This window comes from Paroedura picta, chromosome 9 (genome assembly GCF_049243985.1).
Source record: "Paroedura picta isolate Pp20150507F chromosome 9, Ppicta_v3.0, whole genome shotgun sequence".
In the NCBI taxonomy this organism is placed as follows: domain Eukaryota; kingdom Metazoa; phylum Chordata; class Lepidosauria; order Squamata; family Gekkonidae; genus Paroedura; species Paroedura picta.
In genome coordinates this window covers 31,558,613-31,578,997 of record NC_135377.1, presented here as the reverse complement: position 1 = coordinate 31,578,997, position 20,385 = coordinate 31,558,613, and the positions used below count along the sequence as shown (strand labels likewise).

The window sequence follows — 20,385 nt, the reverse complement described above, 5'->3', positions numbered from 1 at the left end:
CATGTGACCCAAAATCGCCGTTTCGGCTGCCGTGCATAATGGGCCCCTGTGAGGTGGATGAGGCTGAGAGACCCCTGATATTATTGCTCGGTCAGAACAGCTTTATCAGTGCTGTGCTGAGCCCAAGGTCACCCAGCAGGCTGCATGTGGGGGAGCGTAGAATCAAACCCAGCATGCCAGATTAGAAGTCCGCACTCCTAACCACTACACCAGACTGGCTCTCATCAGATATTGGTGGCTAACCAAGTGAATTATTTGAAATTGTTTCCACTATTTGTTGAAGGAAATCATAGGTCAAATTACTAACAGAGCAATCCTACAAAGAGTTATTCCTTACTAATCCTGCTACACTAGATTGCACTGCCAGAAAAAACCAACAACCCTAATACTTGTGACAATAGGGTGTATTATGCACAGCCGCTGAAACGGCGACATGGAGAATGCGGAGGAGGAAGAAGCAAAGCAAACCGCTTACGCATGGGACGGAACACAACGGTGGCAAAACCCAGAGTATCCGATTATGCACTCGGCTACTCCAGAGCTGCTTCTGGTTGCGCCCTGGTCCTGGGAAGCTCCACTTTCTTCCACATCTCGCTAACGCAGCTTTTTCGGCGGCATACGTTGACTCTGCGCCTGGTTGCTGTCTGCAGCGTGCATAATTGGTGATTTTAGCCACCACCATTCCACCCCAAATGCAGACCTTCCACTCCGTGCATAATGGGCCTAGAAGAGTAGTTTAAAAGTTTGTTAGAATACAGTGAGGTATAATGATTAGAGTATTGAGCTAGTTCTTGTAGACATATTTTTAAATTCCTACTCTCCCATGGAAGCTTTGCTGGGTGACCTTGAGCCAGTTTCAGCTTAACACACCTCACAGGGTTGTTGTGAAGAAAACATGGAGGAGAGGGGAATGATGTAAGCTGCTTCAAATATCCATTGAGGATAAAGACAGTTATAAAACAAGATAACCCATAACATTTCCCTGTATCAGATGCAGTTTATCAGTGCAAATGCAAGTGCAGGTGAAATTAAAGAGAGGGGGGATGTCATTTTAGAGGAGTGTAATGCTTCAGTGAAACTGTTGTATAACGCGAGCTCCAGGTGCTTGCTTTCTGACACATGGGGAGTTGCCTATACAAGGACTCATTACATAGGCATACAAGGCTGAGTAATAAGGAAGAGCTTCAGATGCGACGGTGATCAGGTTTCCTAGAGGGAATACAGGAAATTCTACAAAAACAGGTATGCTGTAATGCATTGAAAGAGGACAGCTTCACACCCAGTAGTTACAGCGCTTGGACACGTTCCGAGGCAGCTAGATTCTTTCTCCTCCCCTGTTGTTCTGTTGATAGCTTTGTTTAACTGATGTGTCAGTGCTGGCTAGTCAAAATGATCTTCCTTCTGTTTCTTGATTCTATTCATAAGGCATTAGATGCATAATCTAGTTCAAGTGAACAGGATATATTGATTAGGGGATGAGATTTTTCTGCCTTGCATGTGAGATTACAATTTATTGAAGGCTCAGCCTGATTCTTTGTAAGTTCTGTTTCTTTTTCTCATTCAAATAATGCTTTTTCCTGACTGTCAGTCATTTAGCTGAATGACACCTAGGAAAAATACAATGCTTTTTGGAGGTGGGGAAATGGTGATGCTGTGAGTCAGATATTTATCACAGTCGGGACAGGCAGTTCGATCTGTGACAATTTGGTCAATTTAACAAAATAAAAAAGAAATCACAAAACATAAGGTACGCTGGACTAGATCCAAAGTAGCATAGTCTAGAACCAGATGCCCCAGAAAAGCCCTTAAAGAGGAAATGAATAGCTCTACACTATTATTATCCTCCCAGGAACTGAATTCCATTTATTCAAATATTTGTAAGCCCACCATTGTTGTCATTACTTCTGGGACATTGGGGGACAACACTGGCATTTGGGCAAAACCTCTGTGGTAGAAGCCACATTTACTATAGAGTTTTTGTCCAAATACCAGAGTGTCACCCTGACAGCCCCTAAGTGATGACATCAGTTCCAGGTCATGAGGGTAGTATTGTAGGGTAGAAATGACACTGTATGAAGGCTGGGCCTCCCTGCTGCTCCTGTTCAGTCTCCCCTACCCCCCTCTGGTTTCTAGGTGGGACCTGGCAAGCCTAATCACCTGTCATCTTATTTTTTTTTCTAAACACAGAGCTCTTTAATGATTTTGTCTTCTTTTGATGACTCTAGTCTCATAATTTCAGTTGCCTGTTTTGCACTTTAGCAAGATATAGGGCTGCTATCAAGGAATCTGTAAGAGGTATGATTCTTCAACAGATATCCGTACCATGCAAAAAAAAAAAAAGTTCCTAATATAGTGTGCCTTAGTACATGTGAGTGCATTACAAGACCTCATGGGCCAGGATGAGGAATTGAAAAGCCAGCTACCAACATTATCAAGAAAATGTCTATTTTGAATTAAAGCTGGTTGTTAAATATATATTATCTATATTTAGGTATGAAAATCTAAATGCAAGTAACAGAATTAGAAAAGGGTTGTCATCTCTTCCAAGAGGGGAAGGGGGAATTAGGGCTACCGACCTTCTGGTGTGAACTAAAGTCCCAGCCCCACTTGGAAGTTGGCAACCCTATATTTAGCCCATTGATGTCTGCCTGGGAACTGCTGAGCTACATGTTACATTTTTACAATAGTTTTTGCCAGGGCTGTTTCAGTATGGGAAAATGGAACAGGGGAAAGCTCTAAGCTCTCCCTCTCCACATGTGGTCCTGATCTGAATTAAGCCTGTGCATACCCATGATGTACAGAACTTTGCAACATGCCTATTCACCTGACTCAAGTCCCAAGGGAAAATGTAGTCCCAAGGGAGAAGTTAGATCCTTATTGACTGGATAGAACAGAAAAACCAAAACATGAAAATACACAGTTAGGTCAGTTGAAGAACTAGACAGATGAATGTAATTCTGATTTGCCTTTTAGAATTTAGATATCACCAAAGGCATTAATTCCATGTTGCAATGCTTAGCTGTGACATCATCAGGTATTTGTGAACAAGAAGTCACAAGGTCTTAGCTGAATATGATGCCACCGTGCCTCTTAAAAATAGCAAAAAAGGATCTTTAAAGAGCCCTTTGCAAGCAGTGTTTGCTAATACATGGTCTTGTTCACTGTTCCTCAACCACTGTTCAGTGCCAGCATGAATAATTTTGTATCCTAATAGCTGCAGGTGATTTTTTTTTTTTTTTTGCTTATGTTTGGTTACAGGAACTCTCAGTGGAAAAATTAACTCTGATGACTACACTTACCGGAAGAGGGAAACAGGAATGAAGAAGGTAAGATGGAAGAAAAAGAAAAGCAGGTGTTTATGGAAAACAGCTTAAAAAGTGAATGATGGGTAAAATACACCAAAGTTAAGTATTCTGCAGTGTTTCAGTGAAAACAGGATAGAAAAACTGAAATCAGTGGTATTTAAAGTACTTAATTTTGGCTGGATCATGCTCAGAAACATTTGTCAAAAAAAGCAGGGCACCATCATGCTTAAGATTTTATTCTATTTTGTTTTAGGGGATTTTATTGTATTTTACTGATTTTGTAAACCACTGCGAGACATTTGAGAGCAGTGGTATATAAATATAAATATTAAAAAATACATTAAAAAGTTAAGGCAAGTGATATTAGCAGGAAATTTAGTGTAGAACTACATGGTCCATTTGCTTTCACTGATGGGAGGCACTGGGTTTGCAATTCAAAAACAATGTGAGAGAGGCCTTTTTACCCCTTACCACCATGCTGTTTCACTCCTGAAAATTGTCACCTACAAACTTGGATTAAATAATCACACTCTCAAAGAAAATTGACAGGAAACTGCACTCCTCCCCCGCCCAAGCAAGGGCTAAGTAACATGCAAGTAGCAGGTTTAAGGGTTTGTGTGTGAAGAGCATGGGGGACAGGTTAGAATGTCTCTGCTTCCCACAATATCATACTCAACTGATAATGCAGGAACTGAAAAACCCAGTCTGGACTTTAAGCTGGGAGTGGGAGGGGCGGTGGGAGGTGGAGGGGATGGGGATGTGGTCAAGAAAAATTCTGAAAGTAGGTTTTGGAACTTGTTGATGGAAGTTGTCCACGAGCTTATGTCCTACAGTCATTTTGGAATTAGTGCTATTTCCTGTTGTACCTTCTCACTTCTACCTGCTCAACCTGTATACAGGTGAACTGAAAAAATATCACACAAGTTGCAATCTTAAGAATATTTTATGGGGAGTTAGCCCCATTAAATAAAATGGTACTAACTTCTAAGTAGACCATCATAGGATTGGTACTTCCTTATTCTCTCTTCCACAGGAAAGGAAACCAACACTACTGCATTCAGACATCAATCCAAACTGCAATTCGGCACAAATTTAGTTTGTCAATGTGCTTACTCCTTTCTTGTTCCTTTGTGCAAAGGATTTTATGCAAAACATCCCAGTCAAATCAAGCTCCAGTCCAACATGATTTCTGTGATGCCACTCTAGGTAGGAAATTCCTGGAGATTTGGGGGTGGAGCCTGGAGAGGGCAGGGTTTGGGGAGGCAAGGGACTTCAGTAGGTATAATGCCATAGCATCCATCCTCAAAAGTAGCTTTTCCCCCCCATGAGTCACCTGGAGATCAGTTGTCCAGGTTCCACTTGGAGGTTAGCAACCTTAATAATTTATGACCCAAAATGCTTCTGCTGCACCAGCTCTATAGACCCAGCAATTCAGATTGGTGAAAAGTTCACAGGAACCCATATTCAGCTCAAGGAAAAAGGGGCTTTTCTGAATATAGAGACCTTGACTTTCTTCCATAACAGCACAACCCTTCTGGTCAACAGTATTGTTACCCACAAGCCAGCAAATGTCTGAGATCACCCACCTAACACAATAATTTAAAAGCTTCTTACCAGCACACAAAAGGATAAAGGCAAGAAGGACCTAAAGGTGACATAGGCCTTGCTTCACAAAAAGGTTAGTGAGATGATATGGAGGCTCATAGTTCTGAATAATCCTCAAGACAAAGAAATGCCCTTCACATAGAAAACTAGACATGCATAAAATAATTGTTGCTGCATTCTGCAGCCAAACTCACCCTGTTCCTGACACATGCAGGGTCACGCTCAGGGAAAACCAGTTCTGCTATTTTGCAGCAGCAGGAGTTAGCTGGGAACGGCCCTGATTGGCTGGCACTTGTAGTATCAGAAGCCCCATCTCCTTGGAGTAGTTTTGCCATGTTTTAGGAATGGCTTCTGTCTTTAAAATAAGACACTGGTTCACATTTTGATTGGTTTAAGCACATCAATAGCACTGATTAGATCATACCTTTGATCAGAATATACCATTTCAGGGAGAAATGGTCTAAGCTGATTTTTCTGCTTTCCTGACACCTACGGTCTAAACTGGCATGGTCCAGACACAGGCTTACTACATCTGCTGTTTGTAGGCTGAAGGACACATTAGGATTTAACATTTATTATTGCATTTCCCCCTCCTTTTTGCAGTTTTAGCTGTCAGGAATGTTTTTTCAGCAATCAAAAAAGCATGGGGAGAGAAGGAAAATTTAACCTTTCCTCCCTTGCCATATTCTCTCCAGTAGTAATCTTGAGTAGTTTTGACTACTGCTGAGGGAAAACTGACAGGTTCCTGTTTTTAAAAGATATCTTTAAAAAAAGAAAAAAAAAACATTTCAGAGAACTGGGAAAAGGCAATTTGGATGCCTTGTCAGTTGTGTGTGTGCATGTGTGTGCGTGTGTGCGTACGTGCAGAAGGCTGACGAAAACACTTCTTTTTTCCATAATCTCACTCTTTTCGATTTCCCATTCTAAAGACTTCCATGAAGCCCCTAGCTCCTTGATTAGAGTGGACTGGAGAAAGAAATAAAAGTAAAGGTATCCCCTGTGCAAGCACCAGGTCATGTCTGACCCTTGGGGTGACGCCCTCCAGCGTTTTCATGGCAGACTCAATACGGGGTGGTTTGCCAGTGCCTTCCCCAGTCATTACCGCTTATCCCCCACCAAGCTGGGTACTCATTTTACTGACCTCGGAAGGATGGAAGGCTCAGTCAACCTTGAACCGGCTGCTGGGATTGAACTCCCAGCCTCATGGTCAGAGCTTTCAGACAGCATGTCTGCTGCCTTACCACTCTGTGCCACAAGAGGCTTATGGAGAAAGAAATAGCTATAAGTATTAGCATTCAGTTTTACATTTAACACTAAAACTTCTGAGAATGAAGTTCAGATCAGCAGGATCAACAAGTTTGTATAAAGAAAATGATTTTATGCTGGTTTTCTGGCAACCTTGAGTAACAAACACAACTATGAGACGAACAGTCATAGATGTAGAGACGCTGGTGGTGATTATGTCATCGTAATCCTGCAAACCCTATATACCTGTTGGAAATAGAGTTACCAGGTACAAAAACTAGCAGAAGATGGAGGAGTGTAGAAATGGGGGCAGCTGTAGGCAACAGCTTGATGTCACTTTTATGAAAAGGATAGAGTTTTTGCTGATTCCTAGAAAGGTCTAACATCAGAGAGCCAAGTTTGGTGTAGTGGTTAGGAGTGCGGACTTCTAATCTGGCATGCCGGGTTCGATTCTGCATTCCCCCACATGCAGCCAGCTGGGTGACCTTGGGCTCGCCACGGCACTGATAAAGCTGTTCTGACCAAGCATTGATATCAGGGCTCTCTCAGCCTCACCCACCTCACCTCAGGGTGTCTGTTGTGGGGAGAGGAAAGGGAAGGCAACTGTAAGTCGATTTGAGCCTCCTTCAGGTAGAGAAAAGCGGCATATAAGACAACTCTTCTTCATCACTTTTGGGGTTTCCTCAGAAGTGAAGTCATAGCATAGGCCTGACATAGGCCTGATAAAAAAAAATTTTTTTATCCCATTACAGCTCAGAACAGTAGCAGGAATCGGGAGTGGGGGGTGCTTTGCCCCCACCTGAAGGTGTGGCAACCAAAGTTAGGGAGGTCTACATATCTGTGAGACTTCAGCTTTCATTATCAGAGGTACTGAAGCTGGATACAAAAAAGGTCTGCAATTTGTTGCTTTAAAATTAGGCTGTGTGGAGGATGGGTTTCCCTAGGATAGCTGGTGCATAAGCAAAAAGAAGTCCCCCAGAACTTGTTAAGCCTGATGGAAAGGAGAAGGAGCAATGATGGAAAGTTTGCTCCAGGCAGCACCCTTCCTGGTACACAACCTGAAGCAGCCACTTTGTGTGGCTTCTGCAGACAACAGGCCCTAGCCGCAGATTGCAAAAGAAGGCCTAACATATAGAGGATCACTTGCCAACAACATGCTGCTGAAAATTGCCTTCTGACCACATAGACAAAAGTAAAAGGCGTCTATCTCTTTCCAAGGCAGAAGCTGACACTAGGTTGGTGTAGCTCAATATCAGATCTCTAGATGTAGTCGTTTTACTTCGTGATAGTATGTGCTGGATTGTTGTTTAAAATTTCGTTGGGAAGATTTTGTAGTCCATTTTGAATTATCCATTAGGAATCGGATCTCATACATTTAGGACTGCAGCTGCATTACATACCCTGCATCCATATGTTGACTATGGTCAGTTTCCCTGCCCCTCCTGTATGCTTTTGCTAGAGATTCTCACACACATGCTACTGCAGAGTCTTTCATCAACGACCAACAATGTTGTGCCATCAGGGTATGAACATTGCCTTTGGTAGCATTGCTAATGATAACCACAGTAGAAGGGGCAAAGAATTGTGGGAAGAAAAAGAAAAGGTAGAGAGAAATTTCATGTCTTGCTAAGCAGACAAGTCTAGCAAGATGCACTGAAGACTTGCTCTTTAAAAAGTGCTAAAGTTCAAAGGAAGGAAGATCTCTTTTCCCTTTAACAGTTGAGATCAAGAGAAAGCATTTTTGAACGTAGCATTTCAGTATTCGTCTCCACATAAGGGAAGATGCACCCTCACGGGCCACACAAACTAGGAAACAAGTTTAATCTTTTCGGCCCTGTTTTTTTTATTCACTATGGACGTTGTTATTCTTCTTCTCACAAGCAGATATTGCTCCTTTCCCAGGTGGACTACCATATTTTTTTCATGTTCCAGAAGTGGTGGGCCCTTAGTCTCTAGGATAAGGAGCCTTCATCCAACACAACACGCTCTATGGTGCTTCCTTGCATAAGTACCCAAAATATACACAATCCAGAGTTGCTTCAGCTAAAATATCTCCATTACATCATCAATAATTGTCTCATTGGGGGCATTTACTTACACAGTTAATCTTGCTTTGCCAGCTCATAACCAGCAGCTTGGCCTCTAGCTGGGACTGATCACATGCATTCTGATTAGATCTTGTATTCATTTGGGCTCTGTGCAGAAATGTGACACACCTACTGTTGCCCTTTGAATTACTAGGCCTTTTACTCTCACTTAATAAACAAGCAAAATCACATAGCATACTACAGACTCATAGCCTAGATGCCTACCTGCTTAGAAGAAGAAGAGCTGGTTTCTTGTACCCTGCTTTTTAGTATGCTAAGGAATCCAGCCTGTGAGGCTGAGAGAGCCTAAGGCCAGCCAGCTGGCTGCATGTGGAGGAGGGGGGAATCAAACTTGGTTCTCCAGATTAGAGGCTGCTACTCATAACCACTACACCATGCAGACTTTCTTGGTAACTACTTCATAGCTGAGTCAGTGTGATGAGACTACATAACTCATTGTTACACTTTCTATTACAGTTGCCTCTCAGCCATATCAACCCTTCATTTTCCACACAGTGGCTGTACTTTCAGAATATATTCTATTGTTAAACATAGCTACAATGTTAGGGAACATTAACTGACATTACAGCGCTCTGGTCAACAACAAAAGGATAATGGGTTAGGTAAACTGGCAGCAACAGGTTTTTATCCTTTGCTTCATTATATTCTTTCTCCCCATAATAGATTCAAAGAGGCTTATTTTGTTTCCTTTTTATCCTCACAAGAACCCTGTGAGGTAGGCTAGGCTGACAGTATAACTGGCCCAAGGTCTCCTAGGTGTGCCAGCTCTGAGTTGGGAAATTCCTGGAGATTTGGGGGTGGAATCTAGGAAGGTTAAAATTCACAGAGGGAGGGGCCTTTAGTGGGGCATAATTCCATAGCGCCCCCCCCCCCCGGAAACTGACCTCTGTTGTCTGGAGATCAGTCATAATTCCAGATCTCCAAGCCAGTTCCCACCTGGAGGCTGGTAACCCTGTCTCCTAGCAAACGTCCATGGCAAAGTAGGGGCTTGAACTTGTGCAAGAAATGCTGGTGAAAGAAGCTGTTTATGAATGGGTTCTATTATTGTCATGAGGATAAGTACATATCAGGGACAAATGGGTGTAAAAACCCTTCAGAAGAAGTAGAAATGTGGGTTGCTTAAACTTTTTCCTCCCTATTGTTTGCTGCTCCAAATATAATCCTCACACAACTTTTACTACTGTATGGTTCCAAATGCATTTTTGTCCTCATAGATAGCTCAGGGAACCCTCTCCGTTGGAAGCAGGGAACTGAAGAGTGGGGAAAGGGTAAAGACAAGAGCATGTTTCTCTACTGTGTTCTTATTTATCTATTTATTAGATGTTTATACCACCCTCCCATATGGCTCAGGAAGGTTTACATACAACGTTGTGGGGTATTACATGGAACAACCAAAGCGTAGAACATAGTCAAAATAACATCAACAATAATCCAACAGTGGTTTAAATTAACATAACAGCAATGAATTCTGTTGACAATATATAATTTATTTAGTTTTCTTTTTTAAAAAAATACAGGATGTCATGACACTCACTTGCATGTTTTCTAGAATCAACTTTTAATTATGGAAAAAAGCCTTCATAACATTAAACATGACATGAAATGTGTTCTCTGTGAAACTAGCCTCCTTTCTCCCTCTAGTGGTAAACCATGTAACCATCTAATCATGCTTATACATAGAACCCAGGGCACCTGTGCTACTATGGACTGACACAGCCACCCCTCTGTAATTATGTGTAGAACTCCCTCTCAGGTTATAAACAAGGGTTGCCAAGATAATCAGAGTAGATGTGGTTATGGAACCCACCCTGAGAGAGGGATACACATACACAGAATTAAGAAGTTTGCATTATTACAGCTTGCAGTTAGCTCACCATACCTCCTGTTGCTACATAAAGGTATGGCCAGTATTTTTGCCGCCTGCAGCTTAAAAAAATTGTCAACACTTTCACATGCTGTAAACGTGTCCACATGGAAATCTGTTTCAGTTAGCTAGACATTTGATGAGTGTAGTTGTTGGGTCGTGAACCATAAGCAGTCCTCGTACCCTGTCTCTTAAGATCCCCAAGATGTGATAGAATCTACTGTTAATAACATCCGCCATCATCTGTTGGGCAAAATAACAACCGCTAACACTAAATTGATAAATTTTTGCCTGTAAATGGTAAGTGATGAAGCAGGAAGCACCTCTAGTAAAACAATGGGTATATGTAATGGCTGATAGGTGATTAAAAAAGGTAAGCCAGATAACAGCATGACCTCACAATGCCATGGAATAAAAGTAGATGCAACTATATCTGGGTGTATCTCAATCTGATTATTATTAGAAAGGCAGCATGGAAAGAATGGCTTATATTTTATTTTGTTCAGCTTTGTAACAGCCCTTCAAAGTAGCTCAAGCCCCACCTAAGAACTGGTGAAAATACAAGTGTACCAGTTGCTGTGAGATTTCACACTGTGACGCATGGTTGCAATATATATTTCTTAACCACCTTTATAGATAAATCTGAGCTATCCAGGATTTCCCTCGCCCCTTTCCCACATGCATTTTGCTCCCTCTAGTGACTGATTCCATGTTATGTTGCTCTATGTCTGGCATGAAAACCTGCTGCAGCAAGCTATGGTGGACATACAGCGATGTCATATTGTATCAATCACAAGAGGTATTGAAATATATAAAGGACAGAGCAGCCTTCCCACCCGAGAACAGGAACACATAACTGAGGAAAAAGAAAATGCTGAAAAGCTCCAGGTCTCCTGCTTAATTCAGGATCTGAAATCAGCTTCAGACCATGTCAAACAAAGTCTGTGGTAATATAGCATACTCTTTCTGCATGCTCAAAAGTACCTGCATCTTTCATTTATTATTTAAGTAAACAAAACAAGAAGGACTTCACTTGCTGGTAGACTGTAATAATAGAGGTATACACTGTACAGTCAAATCTCCCTGGTAAGGGAAAATCCACTTTAGGTGCCATGACTGAGAAGGCCCTTTCTCAGGTTTCTACTCATCCAGCCAGATGATAGGGCATGTGAAGCAAGACCTGTGCCAGTTCATGTGGGAACAGGTGGCTGTCCCCTTTTCCAGTATCTGCCAATCCTTTTTGCAACCTGATGGCCTGGAGAGAAAACAAGAAATGACTATCAGGGTTCTTGGAATATTTAAGGGAAGAGAGAAGGGAAAGAGCAGAGAGGGAGAATGTTTAATGGAGCTTTGGGTCAGATAGAGTTTCCAGGTTCCTTAAGCAGTGTAGGGATCTTGCTCTGTCTTCATTTACTTGAGGGGAAAGTGGACCTTGAGTTGCAGTGACACACACTGGTATGTGGATCTCACCTGTAGTGTGACAGGAAAACTATTAGGGCAGGCTGAGGTCTGTGTTTTAAAAGGTGCTGGTAGTCACTTGACAGGCGATCTAGGGGAATTTGGCAGTTCCTGACAAGCTCTCCACTGTTCCTATTTGAATCCTACAAAATAATGCATGAGTGTTGGTCCTGAATTTCCCTGGTTTACTGGCAATCTTCAAGCGGTGGCTGGTTGGATTCTTATCATAGATGCTTTAGACAGATCCTGTGATGAACAGGGAGTTGGACTAGAGCACCTGTAGGGCCCCTTCCAATTTTATGATTCTTCAATTGTATTCTAGGTTTCTACTCACCCCTACCCACATACACACTGTAAATACATCTTCTTATTGGGTTTCGTCTCTGTTTTCTTCCTTGGCTTTGAGGGCATAAAAGGTTATAATCAACAGGGGAGAGAATACCTCAGTAATACTCTCACAATTTACATCTGGGGTGGCTACCAATAAATAGCCCCAAGCAGTGGCAGGGCAGTAAATACACATTGCTTTGGCCCCATTCACAGTTGTTCTTGGTGTTGTGATGGGGAAAGTGCAGCAAGGGCAGATAGATCACAGGAAATTATTTTATCTTATTCTATTGAAAACATTTTTACACTACCTTGCTACCTATTTAGGGACCCCAAGTCATTGAACATGAAACCATGGACATGAAACCTTCCACCCCAAACTGTCACAACTGCCCTTAAGGAATGTGGGTCCCAAGCCAGACAGGGCTTTAAAGGTCTATACCAGCTCTGTGAATCTGGCCCAGTGAAACAAGACTGGAGTGATATGATCCCTGCAACTTTTTCTAGTCCACTTTCTGGCTATAGTCTTGTAATTTCCAAGCATTCCTTAAGGGTAGCCCCACATCTTTAAACAGCCCGTGGCGCCACGGGCGCCACGGACTAAATAATTCGTTAAGCCCCCTTGAGGTGGGCTTTGTCCGTGATGAGGAACGGTCCGGGTTGGACCCTTCCTCACGACAGACAATCGGAGGGACCAATCGGCAGGCGCTTCGCGCCTGCCGATTGGTCCCTCCGATTGTCTGTCGTGAGGAAGGGTCCAACCCGGACCGAAGCGCCTCTCGCCGCATCAGACCGCTGCCCGAGGGAGCCTGCCTGCCTGCTGCCTAAAAAAGCCTGCTGCCGCCGCCGCCACCGACGACGACGACGACCAGCCCGCCGCCGGTGAGTCCTAGCGCCCACTGCATTTCCCTGCAGCGGGCTTGCTTACTAGTAAAGTATATTACGATAATCTAATCTAGATACCACTAGGGTGTGCGTCACATGGGCAAGATCCTTTTTATTTAGGAAAGGCTGCAGCTTGGCTCATCAGCCAGGTCTAAGGAGTCTTTGGCCTCTGCTGTCACTTGCTTACTCAATAGGCAGCTCAGATCCAGAAGCACCCCAAGGCTTTAAAGCTGCTCCTTTAGGCTGATTGCAGCTTCCTCCAGAATGGAATACAATGGCTGGTTTAGTGCTCTCAGTCTCCAATAGCACCTCCATCTTTTCAAGATTAAGTTTTAGTTTAGCCATCTCAAAACTTTCTCTAGGCACCAATTTAAGGTTTACACAGCTTCCCTGGGATCTGCTGGAAGTACAAATAGGAGGTGGGTATTATCTGCATATTGGTGGCAACCCACCAATACAGCTGTTGGCCTCCTCTAGCAGTTTCATGTAGCATGTGGAATCTTGCAGGATCTCATGGGCAAGAGTCATAGGGAAAGAGCAGAAGCCCCTTCGGAAATCTGCCTTGCAGGTAGGACAGGGATCAGCACAAAATGGTGCCTCCCAGTCTCAAGCCAGAAAAGTGGTGCAGAAAGATGCCATGATTGATAATAATGAAAGATATTGAGGGGTCCAGGAAAATCAACAGGGTTGTATTCCCTCAATCTTTCTCCAAGGTCAGGTTTTCCACCAAAGCAACGAGGCCATTTCAGCCTGAAACCAGACTGGAAAAAAAATCTATCTACTTCATCAAGGAATCGTTGGACCTACAATGATGTTAAACTGGTAATGCTGGACTACAATTTTTCTCCAAATAACAGAATGGCTGGCTGGCCACAAACTGACATCAATTCTTGTGTATGGTGGAAGTGACTTTGTCCTGTTGTCAGTGACACCCCTGTACTGCTTTGCCTAGGTTTCCTTCTGCCACTGGTAAGTCCCCCCCTCCAGCCAGCTAAGTGGTCTGTGTGTGCGGGTGGCGGGAAGAGATACCACACCCCTGACAGAGCTAAATAAAACCCATGGATTATTTATTTATTATAGGCTACATGAATAATCTGCTTTTTTACCAACATGATTATTTAGCGTTAGCGATTTAAGACTGGGTATTCAAAATGCCTTATTTATTATTCAAACGGTGACCCACAAATTAGGAATCATTTGTCTATGCAGAAAGAAACTGGCTAAAAGAATGCTCATCCTTACAATTAGTCTGCAAAAGAGACAACCAAGAACCTTGTACTACCTTGAAGACACCAACACTGTTTTTATTTATTTGTATTCATTTATTTGATTTATCCACCACCATTCCTGAAGCCAGTCCAGCTCGTGGTGGTTTACAATAAAAGAATAAAACCCCATAAAACATAAACAACAAAAATGCTCATGGCGGGTAAAATATTCTATAGCCCTATACCTACCCCAACCGCAGCCTGTAACTCCAGGGCACACCGCCCCCCAATATCCATCATCATCCTCGGGATCTGGTTTGACCAAAGGGTATGCCTCTATCTGCAGGCGCCTATATTGGGAGGGACACGATCTTTCTGGCCTGGCCTCAACCAAATGCCTGGCAGAAGAGCTCTGTCCACTACAGTGGTCCCCAACCTTTTTAGCACTGGGGATTGGTCAATGCTTGACAATTTTACTGAGGCCCGGGGGGGGGGGATCTTTTGCCAGCCAAGGGACGTCACCATTGCCTCAGCCCCTGCTCCGCTTGCTTTCCCGCCGGCACCCCTGACTTCCCGCCACCCACTGGGGGGTGCTGCCAGCAGCAGCTGCGCAGTGCCACACCTAGGGGGAGCCCCAGCCATGGCGGCTGCCAGAAAGCACCAAAGGTGAGCCGGCGGCAGAGTGGCAGGGCAGCCCCTTAGACAGCAGCCGGGAAGGAGGATAAGGAGGAGCCGCAGCCCGGTACCGACTGATCTACGAACCAGTACCGGTACCCAGATCGGGGACAGCTGCACTAGATGAAGCATAAGCCATCACAGAACCTAGTCAGTTTTGGCTTTTAAAATGTCTGAAAACTATCTGTGGTTTTGCTGGATGACTAATGTGAATACCATTCTGGAGTCTGCAAAAGACAGCAAACATTTTTTGCAGATCCTTAATTGTCACATTTGGAAGCCATATTTATGCTAACAGCTTTCTTAACTAATTCGAGCAGATTTAAAGTACACAAAACGACTGTGTTCTGCTGCACAATCTCAAACATGAGATACGTTGCATCACAGAAAACAAATTTGTACAAGCATTCAGGAACTTAGTTTGACAACATTTCATCATAATCATAAGTGGATTATAAAATGATAAATATGAGCATTTAAGGGTGAACGGCAACTGGATTTCACTTCTGAACTATGAAAATTTGTGATGTTAATTCACTGCATTTTTTTTAGTAAGGTGCTAGCTGTGGTCCTTGCTAAGCACAATTGGATTGGGTGTTCCTGTCCAAGAAACAATGAAACTATGCCAATACAACATTCTGCTTAACGATGTAGCTTCAACAGCACATGTACGGGCCAAGTGGGGTAGGGTGCTGCTGCTGCTGAGCAATGTGCCAGTGGCTCCCAAGTGCCTTACTACCAAACATTAGGCACACAGTGCTGCCCCAAAACTTTGGTCCTTGAAATTTGCTCAAGGAACTACATTGATGGGATATTCACAATCCTGCCAGATGTACCCTTTCCCTATCCATCTACTGTTAGACACTAGGAGGTGCTACATTTATCTTTGCATTGGAAGCAGTTTACCTGTGTGTATAGATGCTTCTCCTTGTCTAAGCTGGGAGTTCTTCTGAATTCTCCTTCTCTTCCTATCCCTTTGTGTTTCCTTCTTCTCTTCATGGTCTTGCAACAGACAGGATGTCTCTTTAGGTCTCTCCTGTGAGAGGCCATGCTAGGCAAGTCCAGTCTTGTCTGAGCATATCAGACTTGCCTAAATGGATCATACTTGCATTCACCTAGTGCTAGACTAGCTGGCCAGTTATTTCATGGAAATATATTCTTTAGATTTTTATCTCCCTGTCTGTTCAATCTATATGCATAACCTATCAGGAAAACTGGATTAGATTTAGATGAAGGTGGAGTGAAAATCAGTTGAGGGACTATTAACAATTTGCGTTATGAAAACGACAGTGTATTTACTGGCAGAAAATAGTGAAGCCTTGAAATGACTCCCGATGAAGGTTAAAGTAAAAAGTGACAAAGCAGGATCATGGCTGAATATCAAGACTAAAGTAATGACAACTGAGGAATTATATGATTCTAAGGATGCTGATGAATTTGTTCAAGACTCTATAGTTTGAGTCCATCAACAAAAAGGGAGGCTGCAAGCAAGAAATCAGGAGGCTGAGAGTGGGAAGGGAAGTCATGAAGAAGCTAGAAAAGATAATTAAATGTAATGAAGGGTTGCTGGAGAACAGGACAGTTCATACCATGGCAGTTCCCAATACTGTGTATAGGAGTGAAAGTTGGAAAATGCTAAGAAGAAAGCTAATTCCTTTGAAATGTGGTCTTGGAGGTGAATTTTATGAGCACCATGGACTGCAAAAATGATAAGTGGGATCTAGATCAAATCAGCCCTGAAGCTAAAATGACTGAACTGAGGCTATTGTGCTTTGATCTTACTTTGAGAAGACCAAACTCACTAGAAAAAGTTGAAAGCAGTAAAAGAGTAAGACTCAACATGAGATGGATTGATTCAATGAAGGAAGCCACAGCCTGCAGTCTACAGGATCTCAGTAGGATTTCAGACAGCTCCCTCCACGGTGCCGGCAATCAGTGTCTGTGAGTCCTGCCACAAAAAAAAATCCTATATTGAACAAAAGAATGGAGGAAACCTAACCACTACCAAAAAGATAGACATAGGACTCATTTCTCATACAGGCCAAACCACACACTACTTCCTCTCCTCATACCTTGGTCCCAAGCTGAATTAGGTGCAGCAGACTTTTAAAATGGTGGTCTCTGTCACTGCTGTACGGCTGTGGGGAAAGCTAATCAGTCCAATGTGTTTTAAAAGGATCATGTACCTTGGCCTTAAATGAGTCAACTTCTTCCCATGTGGCAAGGCTCCTTGCTTAGGGAAGGAACTTATAGGATCCAACTCACCCCCTCCCCCATCTAATTTGGGTAACAATTTGACTGATATCAGAAAACCCCAACGTAAATGGAAGCATACAAAAAATCTGTTTAGTCTCATAGCTCTTTGTATTATGTTATATTTATATCTAGATATAGCTTAATAGTGGCAAACACGGCAAGATAGAAGCATACTATTTCACTTCACTAAACACCCACATAGTTCAATGTGTTTCTTCCTTTTCTTTCAAGATATTTTAACATCAGTAGATTAATGTACTGCTGAGCTGTGGGGAAGAAAGCGTTTTTCTGAATCAGGGATAATGATCTCCTATTAGGAAGAAAAAGCCAGCATTGACTTTGAGTGGAGGAGATGTTCAATACTGTAATATTTAACAATAACCTTATCATGAGCACATAACTACCGGAAAAAACAGAGGTTCACGTATACAGTATCTTTGAAGCACAAGTCAAGAAATAACAAATAGACAGATACCCAACTCAAAACCTATGAGGATTATTGCCTTGCAGGGGGATATTGACTGCCTAATGAGGACACTGACAACTATAATTTTGGCATAAAATATTTGGCCACAGCCTTTATTCAACATTGAGCGCGGCAAGCATGGGAAGAGAATCATGCAATCTTGTGGTTACCCTACCACAAGGAAGCCCACCACAGCCTGCTCCTCAACGGGTTGCCTTGGCTATCCAGCCCCAAAACCCGGACATAATGGCAGGCTGAAACAGGGGGGGAGGCACCATGGAGTGACCCCTCTGGGCACCAGCCTCTGTTGGGTTCTCCTGCCCCCCGGAAATGCTAGCCTTCAATCAGGCTCTGCATCCACACAGCCCTTTAAAGGGCCCCCCAAATCTAGGGGAGGACAGCGCGCAAGCTTGGCCTCCCCAAAATTGATCCTTGCCATGCTCCACTTCCACAGGCTGTGACAATTAATCAATAATATAACCCAACATCTAACAAAAAGTCAAACAATTCATAAACAGGGAGGGATGGTGGATTTTGTGTCTTCGGGGCGCCCTGAAGGGGGGAAAGAGGCCAAAGAACATCAGGCCATCCGTTTAACTGACGCCCAGTTCAGCCACACCCCCTGTTGCCATGCCAACACACATACTGCTCAGAGAATGCCAGGGCTGGGCAATCTCTCCAACCAGCCAGGTCCCTGTCGACGTTCGTCCCCCGCAGCAGCAATGGCCCCCTTAGATAAGTCTTGGGGGCTTTTTGTTTTGGGATAGGAATATGCCTATCCATCTAGTACAATTTCATTCCACCTTTCTCCCAGAAACTCACAATAGGTATGCCAACCTCCTGGAATTAAAACTGATTATCAGATGACAGAGATCCGTTCCCCTTGAGAAAATGCCCACTTTGGAAGGTGGATTGTATGGCCTTATACCTCACTGTACACCCAGATCTCGGAGTTTCCTAATCCAGATTTTGCAGTCCTAGCTCAGAAGAGCGTATGTGTTTTTACCTGCATCCATTTTATATACATAACCATACAGTGAGGTAGGTGAGGCTGAAAGTGACCGGACCATGGTTCAGTTCAGCATAGAGAGTTAAACCTGAGTCTTTGAGTTCCTTGCTCAACACTCTAGCCCAGCCTTTCTCAACTTTTTAACCATTGTGAAACCCCAGAAACATTCTTCAAGCTTTGAATCATAGAGTTGGAAGGGGCCATACAGGCCATCTAGTCCAACTCCCTGCTCTACGCAGGATCAGCCCTAAGCATCCCCAGAAATGAGAACCCCCAGAAATGGTGTGATTATGTAGAATATGGTTAGGAAGCATAGCAGTATACATGCCTACCCTGCCCACCCTCTCTAGGCCTAGGCCCATCACTGACCATTTTTTGGGGTAATGGTTGACATGACCATATATGGTCATAACATTCAATAAATGTTGAACAAATTTAGAAACTATATAAAAAGTACCCATTCTGGAAAAGCTTCCAGTGCCTTCATGAAACCCTGATTGAGAGTCTGCTCTAGCCATACACCATGCTGGCTTCTTGAGATTTTGAGGCTTTTGTGATTCATGTAATTCATGTGATTCTTAGGAACGGACTTTGAAGCTAGTCTTATTTATATGCTAATTTGCTGCCATTCACAGATCTTCCCAACAACCTTAATCAGATCTCAACTATAATTGCACAGTTATGCATCTTTAACCATGCCTGGCAACTAACCCCCTCCACCACCTATGTGTCATGGTCCATTAAATCGTTTCAATGTATCTAATGAAGTGTGCATACACACGAAAGCTTATACCCTAAATACAATTTTGATGGTCTTAAAGGTGTTCCTGGACTCAAACTGTGTTCTTTACAACTCACTTTTACTAGGTTATGTTGGACCATGACATCTTCAGAAAGTCAATATTTACCACCTCTCAGCCCACTAGCCTATTGGTTCAAAATTATGGACCAATGAGAATAGACAGAATTTCTAGGAACTAGCCAATAACTCATCTGCCTACCTTTATATATCAAAGCCTTCTAGAGACTACTGTAAACCATTACTATTCCCTTGGTTACTGTAACTATGAAACAGCCCTGCTGCTTGGCAGATTGCCAGCACAGGCCTACTTTACTTTGTAGCCTTATAAACCTCTGCTGGGAACAAAACCACACAAGTTTTACCTCAGAACTTTAACCAGTCTTATTTTGGCATACCTTTTTCATATACATTCACACAGTTCATAGAAACAGGACAAATTATTACACAGAATTATCAAGGCTGTTTATCCACAGTCGAATACAGGTTATATATAACATGAGCCCTGAAATGGAAGATACCCCTAGATACAATTCCCTGCTCCCGGACAACCTTGCAGGCTGGCATTAGACAAAGCAATGTAACACTGACATTCAGTGTAGTGTAATGCTGAACTGAACAGGACTCCCAGAGAAGCAAAAAACACAGCAAGAGATCCTGGGCCAATTCCCCACCACCACCTAACCCAACTCTTTTAAGTTTTTTCTTTGGCTCTAGGAGCTTGCACAAAATTTAGGCATCAGATTCATTCTTCAGCCTTCAGGATTTTGTCTTAACTCTCATATTTCTGCTATGATAAAACCTAGCTTGTTAAATGAATTAATTTACCCGAAGAAGTGACGGCTTACAATCAAATGAATTAATCTATCACCGCTGAATATGTTTAATATATTAACAAGCAACAAAAACTTTCTACATATATATTGTCGGACAACAAAACTTTCAGATTTAAAATTTTGTATTACTGAGGATCAGATCATGGATACTACAGTAAAATAATGGCTGGAAATACTGGATACCATGGTAACCAGTGTTTTCTTGAGCCCCGGCCTAATCTACCTCACAGGTGTGCTCTATGGTTAATGTGCTGCACCACTGTGAGAAAAAAACTACATAACGCCAATCTGTGCCTTTTATAGAAAACTGAAGGTTTTCCAAAGACGTAGAAATATGAC

The 20,385-nt window shown here is 42.9% G+C and overlaps 1 long non-coding RNA gene across 2 annotated transcripts in view; it reads left to right on the top strand.

The window, feature by feature from the left end:
- LOC143844697 (uncharacterized) overlaps window positions 1-13,854 on the top strand; it is a 45,148-nt gene extending 31,294 nt beyond the window's left edge. Inside the window, exons 2-4 of one of the 2 annotated variants that reach the window (XR_013234097.1) lie at window positions 3,259-3,326; window positions 4,339-4,511; window positions 13,511-13,854. This is a non-coding gene — a long non-coding RNA (uncharacterized LOC143844697). The remainder of the gene's footprint in view (window positions 1-3,258; window positions 3,327-4,338; window positions 4,512-13,510) is intronic. The other variant, XR_013234096.1, reaches the window with a different exon arrangement.
- Window positions 13,855-20,385: the final 6,531 nt, after the last annotated feature.